At 37.5% G+C, this 8,028-nt stretch overlaps 1 protein-coding gene across 3 annotated transcripts in view; it reads right to left on the bottom strand.

The window, feature by feature from the left end:
• The window catches only part of CNTN1 (contactin 1), a 294,525-nt gene that overhangs the window by 162,523 nt on the left and 123,974 nt on the right, over positions 1-8,028 (bottom strand). The window lies entirely within an intron of this gene.

Genomic DNA, 8,028 nt, shown 5'->3' with positions numbered 1-8,028 from the left:
CATTCCACAAGTATGAAATATTAACATTATTTGTTGGTAAATTTTAGTGAATTTTTGCCAGAAATGCTAATATTTAAATATTAGAATATATTGGTTAATAAACACATTTATTTCTCCTCCTCTCCCTCACTTCTCTAATTTATTCATTCAATGAAAATAAATTGTTGGCAATTTATTTGGTGTCAACAGGAGATAATCTTAGTTTTGTGGGCTTAAACATTTAAAAGTTGAGGAGCCCCTTTAAAGACAGGAGACAAAATTGCTAATATAAAACTAATTTTAATGACATGGTATAAACTAATGTTAATTAACATATGTCTATTATATTTGGGTCTAACTACCTACTCACTTCATTGGTCTTCTGGAAAGTGGGAGCCAACTAAAGGAAGATTGGTTGTTTCTACATGAAGCAAATGGTTTCAGTAAATTGAAAATGAAGTAATAATTTTCTGGGTCTAGAATGTTATTTACTATTTCCTTCTCAAGTAACAACCTCAGTGAATGGGCAATTGTGTCAATGCATAGCCAAGAAAGTCAGATCTTGTCTGAATTTTGCCTCAACCATTGTTTAGCTTACAACTGTGGACAAATTATCCCACTTCTGACCCTAATTTTTCTCATGTATAAAATATGCAAAAGATGTCTACTTCATAAGAAGTATTATAAGGGTTGCATGAGATTGTGCAAGTCAAATGTTTGCTATGAAAGTATTCAGTGGAACTTTAGTATCTTACTAGGCCATGCCCTGTCAAGGCAGGGGACATGTCTCTTGTTCATTATTTTGGCTCTAATGCCAGACACACGAAAGTCCCTTCATAGATATTTACTGAATAAATTAAGTAATGAATGTACCGTGTCCATAACTATGTTTCAAAGGACTTACCGTAAGCTAAAATTTAACTTTAATTTCCAAAAATAAGGAGAGGATGATGACAATAGAGAACAAGGAGCGTCTTTTACTGGGACTTGGATCTTTGTTAGGGATTATTTTGCAGTTTGAAACTGTATACTCCAATCAGAATGAAAAGTTTCTTCACAATTTTGAGCCTCTTTGTGTTATACCAGGCTATCTTTTTGTCACTTCAAAATGTTGCCTATTTCAACAGGACAGTGAATCATCACCCTGGCAGCATGTAATTTATTCCGTTTAATGGGTTTCTTGTGGTTTGGATATAAAAGCATCTTTCACATCTTGTCCACACATTTGTTTTCTGCTGGTACTATTGTGTCACCAGTTATCCTGTCACTTGTGACTAGCTGATCGCACACTCAGCAGCATGGCAGAGAAAGCTGCAAGCAGAGCCCCTTCCTGCTAATGCAGAAAGACTGTTTTCTTGAGCACAGACCACTTGGTAATTCCCAGCCTGCTCCCTGACTTCCATGGGCCTGAAAGTGTCACAGTAAATGAGGTGGCAAAGGAAAAAAATGGACAAGTAAGTCTGACAAAGATGTCCCAGTTACAGGAGCCTTGCTTTTTTGACAACTGAAATAGTAGAATGACCAGAAGCAGGACCTGAGGATGTATTCTGTGCCCAAGGCCAGGCTGTGCTGCCAGCTCCCCTAATTCAGCAGTCTTCAGAGCCCTGTGGCCCTTCCTACACGCAGGTCAGGCATTATGCCAGGTACTGCTGCCAGATGCTGTGCTTCAACCCACCACAGGTCTACAGGTCTCTGAGGAGAGTATATCTGACATATACTGGCGATATACTAATTCCCAAGAAAATTTCACTTCTCTCCAAAATCTCTTAGGAAAATTTATACTTAAACATGCTTTAAAAAAAAAATTACCAAAGAGCACTTGAATTCTCAAGAGAGGGGTGAGCCTAGGGAGCAAGAAAGCACTCCCTGGGACCAGTAGATGGACTGGACTCCCTCATGACTGACTGTGGTTCAAGTTCTAGGCCCGGTGTCTTCAAACTCATGCTGGGTGCGTGTGTGTGTGTGTACCCATGATCCCAGCAGTAGAACAGAGAAGAAGGGATTGCAGCATAGCCATTCCCCCTGGGGGGTGATTTCACACTTTCTGTCTGTCTCTCTCTGCCTCTCTGGTGAACCCATGCCACACTTAGCAAAAATCTCTCCCAAAAAAAAAGAAAGAGAGAGAGAGAGAAAGAAAGAAGAAAGAAAGAAAGACAGACAGACAGAAAGAAAGAAAGAAAGAAAGAAAGAAAGAGCTCCTCATAGGGCATGGTCATGCCGCAGTTCTTTCTCCTCTATTCCTGTATTTCTTCTCCCTCATGTGGAGATTGCAGGCACACATACACACACAAGAACCTAAAGTGTTTTTCATACTACCTGGTTTGGGACTCAGATCATGTGATCAGCCACGTGGGATCCAGCTCATTTAACCACCAAGTCACTGGCTGGCCACTCACTTGTATATTAAAACAACAATTCCCTACAGTAAGACAGTGCAGTATGACAGTATTCTCTTTCTTCTTTTTCCTTCTTTCTTCCAATTCTTATCTCTCCCTCCCTCTACTTCTTTTAGACAATTTTAGTTTAACTTTTTCTTCTACAATATCATTAATAATATTTGGACAGGTTACCATTGTGGTCAAATATAGTTAGTGAAATTTCTGAAGAATACAGTGGAAATATAGTACATACCCAAAGAAAATATCCTACTTTCTGGAAATGATTGCAAATAGTGTTCTTCCTTTGTCAAAATAGAATTATATTCTGCTCAACTAACAGGCAGAGTTGCAATGGTCTTCAGGTTTCAATAGCCTTCACCTCTGAACCAGCCTGTCACTTGATTGTGCATAAAGCATATTTTAAAAGAAGAATAGAATGTATTTTGAAGTATTTCAAGAAATAAAGTATCCCCAGATTACAAAATTTAATGACTCCAGGTTGCTGGGGGTGGGGGTGGGGGGTGTGAGAAAAAAATCTGAAGGCTTTTAGAAGCCATGGATATTAATTGATGCTGGTAGCAAAGTCTGCATTTTCCAGAATGACTGTTGGTATTTTTATATAATCGGATTTTTAATTAAATTAATTACTCTTATTTTCTAAATGATCTAATGCATGCAGAGGAACTTAAAAATAATTGCATCCCTTTTGTGATGTGTATAGCACATATTTTTCACAGAATAAGCACAGTCACACATGACTATAACTGATATAGCTATGCTTATTCAGTGAGATTTCAGGAAGCCTTCCTTTAAGATGGTAGAATAAATAGAAAATCCTGCATAGCTTTTGTCCTAAATTTTATTTTATTTCATTTTCTAAAATTTATTTATTTCTTTTTAAATGAATGTGAATTATAGACAACATCCCAGATAGTAATAATGAGTGACTCAAGCAATATGATTTTTTGATTACTTGTGATTCTAAAAATTACTGATTCAACCAACGAATAAAGGTGGTGTTTTTTACCAAGCAAGATTTAAAATTAACCTTCTGGGATTTCACTCAATACTTGAGTAAGAATCAGTTTATTATTCAGAGGCAAAGGTATATTTTATTTTATTTTGGGTCACCAGAATCTAGTGGTAGTTTGGCAAAGAATTACTATTTATAATATCGAATAAGGACCAGCCTCATAGATCAGTGGTCAAAGGAGCTAGTTCCTACATGGCTGACTGTGGTTCAAATTCTGGCCTCAGCAGTTTGAAAAACATGCAGGGAACATGCATGTGTGTGCCTAAAATCCTGACAGTAAAGAGGAATGGAGAAAAAAGATGACCATACTCCATCGGGGATTTTTTTCTCTCTCTATCTCTCTCTCTTTGTCTCTGATGAGTGCATTCATCCTCTGGCAATTAAAAAATAAATATTAAATGAAAGGTAAAATTTGCCAGGCTAAGTTTAGTAGGAGTGAGAGAAGGAGAATGGTGAGTAGAACTAATACTCCCTCTGTTGTCTGTGATTAATAAGAAGGATCAGGATAGAAGAAACTGAAGGAAGTTGGATGATAAGTGGATGTACTTACTGAAGATAACAAGGTACCCCAGATACATAAGCACAGTACAGAAGTAACTAACACACATACGTGCTTAGAATTTTATAAGTGTCAAGCCTATGGATCACCCCATCTGATCCTCATCAAATTTCTCTAAGATTTTTAGACATAGACTGATTTATTGGGATCAAATGAGCTGCCAAAGACACATAGCTAAACACATAGCTACTAACAGAGCCAGGGTTTGAATCCTTCTACTCCAGACACATTTAAATCCCCTATTTTTTATGACTTACTTAAAAAATATAAAAACAAAAACGGAAAGCAAATTTAGCCTATCCTTGCTCTAAACTATGAGAAAGGGTATTTTGTATATTCAAAGTTTAATATGTTTTTCACAGACTCTAAGTCAGTATCTCAAAATGCGATCTAGAATCACCCACATGAACAACCTTTGAGTGTTTTTTTGTTTTTGTTTTTGTTTTTGTTTTTGTTTTTGTTTTTATTAGAGAGTTTTTTGCTATAGGGCAGAGAGACAGAAAGTTGAGAATTCACCCTCCAAGAGGGGATGGCCATGCGAGGCTGCCTGCAGCTACAGGCCCTTATGGCCGGGACCATTGCTCATCCCCACCACTACTTGTCTCTGGACTTCAGGCTGGTTTCTTGGGACTTTAAGATGAACTTGCACCCTCTCCCTCCACCTGGAAACCGGTTCAAGCCAGAAAGCAGTTCTGGACTCCAGGCTTCCTGAGGTTGCAGGCCCTTATGGCTGCCTTTGCTCATACTCTTCCCCTTCCCCACTTGCCTTTGGACTCTCTGAATTTCTTTGAATAGCACGTGGTGCACATTGCACAATTTTTTTTCTTTGCTCTTGAGGTGTTGCTTATTAGGTCAGTTGGAGGCTCACCACTCCTTAGAAACAGGGAGGACTTTGGGTCACCCATGACCAGTGACTTCAATACATGGTACTGGTGAGCAATAGGTAGGCCAACCATAAGACAAATCACCAATTTTCTAATCTTGCACTACTTTTAACACTCAGAGATACCTTAAATAAGTTAGGAAGCAACATATAGATCACCTGATACTAGGAATAATTGCAGAGGCTCAAGAAGTATGAGCAACCTACAAAAGGCCTCTCCCCCAAGGGAAATCATCAAGCCTACCTCACCCACAGTCAATACAATGGACGTCATGGACATGTCAGATAAGGAATTCAGAATATTTGTAGTGACCAAACTAACTGAGATGGAAGAGAAAAGAGACAAGGAGCTCCAGGAGATGAGGAAGTCCTTTCATGATTTGAAAGAAGAAATAGACACTTTAAAAAAGAACTAGGTTTGAAGAATGTGATACAGGAAATCAAAACCTCCCTTGAAAGTATTAAAAGTAGGTTAGATAAGGCAGAAGATTGAATCTCTAATGTAGAAGACAAAACATCTGGCCTAGAAAAAAGTATCAAGAAGATTGAGAAAACAACCATGAAAAATGAGAATAATATACAAGGAATACTGGACACCATCAAGCGCCCCAACATTCAGATAATTGGTATTCTGGAGGAGGAAGAAAATAATAAGGGCCTGGAAAATTTATTCCATGAGATCCTGGAAGAAAACTTTCCAAATCTAGAAAGGCATTCAAATATCCAGACCCAAGAAATACAGAGGACCCCAAGTAGAATCAACCCAAGAAGATCATCTCCAAGGCACATCATAGCCAGACTGGCAAAAACAACAGACAAAGACAAGATACTAAAGTTGGCAAGAGGGAAACGCCAGGTTACTTACAAAGGTCACCCCATCAGGCTAACATCGGATCTCTCAGCAGAAACAATGCAGGAAAGGAAAGAATGGGGAAGCATAGTCAAAGTGTTGAGTGAAAAACAATTTCAACCAAGAATACTATACCCGGCAAAATTATCTTTTATATGGGAAAAAAAGATAAAAACATTCTCAAATAAACAAAATTTGAAGGAATTTACCAACACCAGACCAGCTCTTCAAGAGGTTTTGAAGGGAGTACTATACCAGGAAAACTAAAAAATCAGAGACAGTTATACGAGAACAAAAAACAACTAAGAAAATGGCTCACTTAATGATAGGATCAGGTATGGAAATATCGATAATTACATTGAATGTCAATGGATTAAATTCCCCAGTTAAGAGACATAGACTAGCTGAATGGATAAGAAAACAGAAACCCTCTATCTGTTGCCTACAAGAAACTCACCTTATGGATAAAGATATACATAGACTAAAAGTCAAGGGCTGGAAAAAGATATTCCATGCAAATGGAAATCAAAAAAAGGCTGGAGTAGCGATATTGATCTCAGACAAAATAGATTTTAAGACAAAGACTGTAAGAAGAGACAAAGAAGGGCATTATATAATAGTAGATGGGGTAATCCAGCAAGAAGATATAACCCTTATAAATATCTACGCACCCAACTCAGGTGCGCCTAAATATGTGAAGGAAAGACTGCTGGAGCTAAAAGGAGACATAGGGAAAAATACTATAATTGTTGGAGATCTCAACACCCCGTTATCTCCTATAGACAGATCTTCTAGACAGAAAATAAATAGAGAGATACAGGACTTAAATGATACTATAAATGGAATGGGCTTGACAGATATCTATAGAACTTTCCACCCTACATCCACAACATATACATTTTTCTCACCCCGACATGGAACCTTTTCAAAGATAGATCATATATTAGGACACAAATCAAGCCTTTACAGATTCAAAGGCATAGAAACTGTACCCAGCATCTTCTCTGACCATGATGGAATTAAACTCAAGATTAATTTCAAGAAACAACCCCGAAAACACACGAACACATGGAAACTGAACAACCTACTTCTGAATGACTTCTTCACTACTGAAGAAATTAAGGCTGAAATAAACAAATTTATGGAAACAAATGATAATGAGGACACAAGTGTCCAGAACCTATGGGACACAGCAAAAGCAGTCATAAGAGGGAAATTCATAGCAATTAGTGCACATAAGAAAAGGATGGAAAGATGGCAAGTAGATAACTTATCATCATGCCTCAGAGAACTGGAAAAACAACAACAAACGAACCCCCAAAATGCCAGGCGAAAAGAAATAATAAAGGTTCGAGCAGAAATAAATGAAATAGAAAATAAACGAACCATACAGAAAATAAATGAAAGCAAAAGCTGGTTCTTTGAAAAGATCAACAAGATCGATACTCCATTGGCTAGACTGATCAAGAAGAAGAAAGAAAGAAACCAGATTAATCAAATATGTGATGAAACAGGCAATATTACCACGGACATAGCAGAAATACATAATATCATTAGAGGATACTATGAGCGACTTTACGCCAACAAACAAGATAACCTGGAGGAGATGGACAAATTCCTGGATGCATATAAACTACCAAGATTGGATCAGGAAGACATAGAGAATCTGAATAGACCTATAACAAGCCAGGAGATTGAATCAGTAATTAATAATCTCCCAACAAAGAAAAGCCCAGGCCCAGATGGCTTCACTTGTGAATTCTACAAAACTTTCAAGGAAGAATTAACCCCTATCTTACTAAAATTATTTCTAAAGATTCAAAAGGAAGGAAACCTTCCAAATTCATTTTATGAAGCCTCCATCATCCTCATCCCCAAAACAGATAAGGATATGACAAAAAAGGAAAACTACAGACCAATATCATTGATGAATATAGATGCGAAAATTCAAATACCAGAAATATTCTTTACAGATCTAGAAAAGACAATCATAGAATTTGTCTGGAATCATAAAAGACCTCGTATTGCAAAAGCAATCCTGCGCAAGAAGAATGGAGTAGGAGGCATATGACTCCCTGATCCCGGGATATACTATAAAACTGTGATCATCAAAATAGCAAAAATAAAATAGACATTTGGACCAATGAACTAGAATAGAGACCCCAGAAATAACCCACAAAGTTTACAGCCAACTGATTTTTGACAAATGATATCAGTCAATCCATTGGGAAAGGAAAACCTCTTTAGTAAATGGTGCTGGAAAAACTGGGTATCCACCTGCAGAAAGAGGAAACTGAACCCCCATCTTTCACCATTAACAAAAATCAACTCAAACTGGATCAAAGA

Source organism: Tupaia chinensis, unplaced genomic scaffold (genome assembly GCF_000334495.1).
Source record: "Tupaia chinensis unplaced genomic scaffold, TupChi_1.0 Scaffold144624_1, whole genome shotgun sequence".
Lineage (NCBI taxonomy): Eukaryota > Metazoa > Chordata > Mammalia > Scandentia > Tupaiidae > Tupaia > Tupaia belangeri.
The sequence above is the reverse complement of the archived record's forward strand: the minus strand, read 5'-3'. Positions and strand labels throughout refer to the sequence as shown.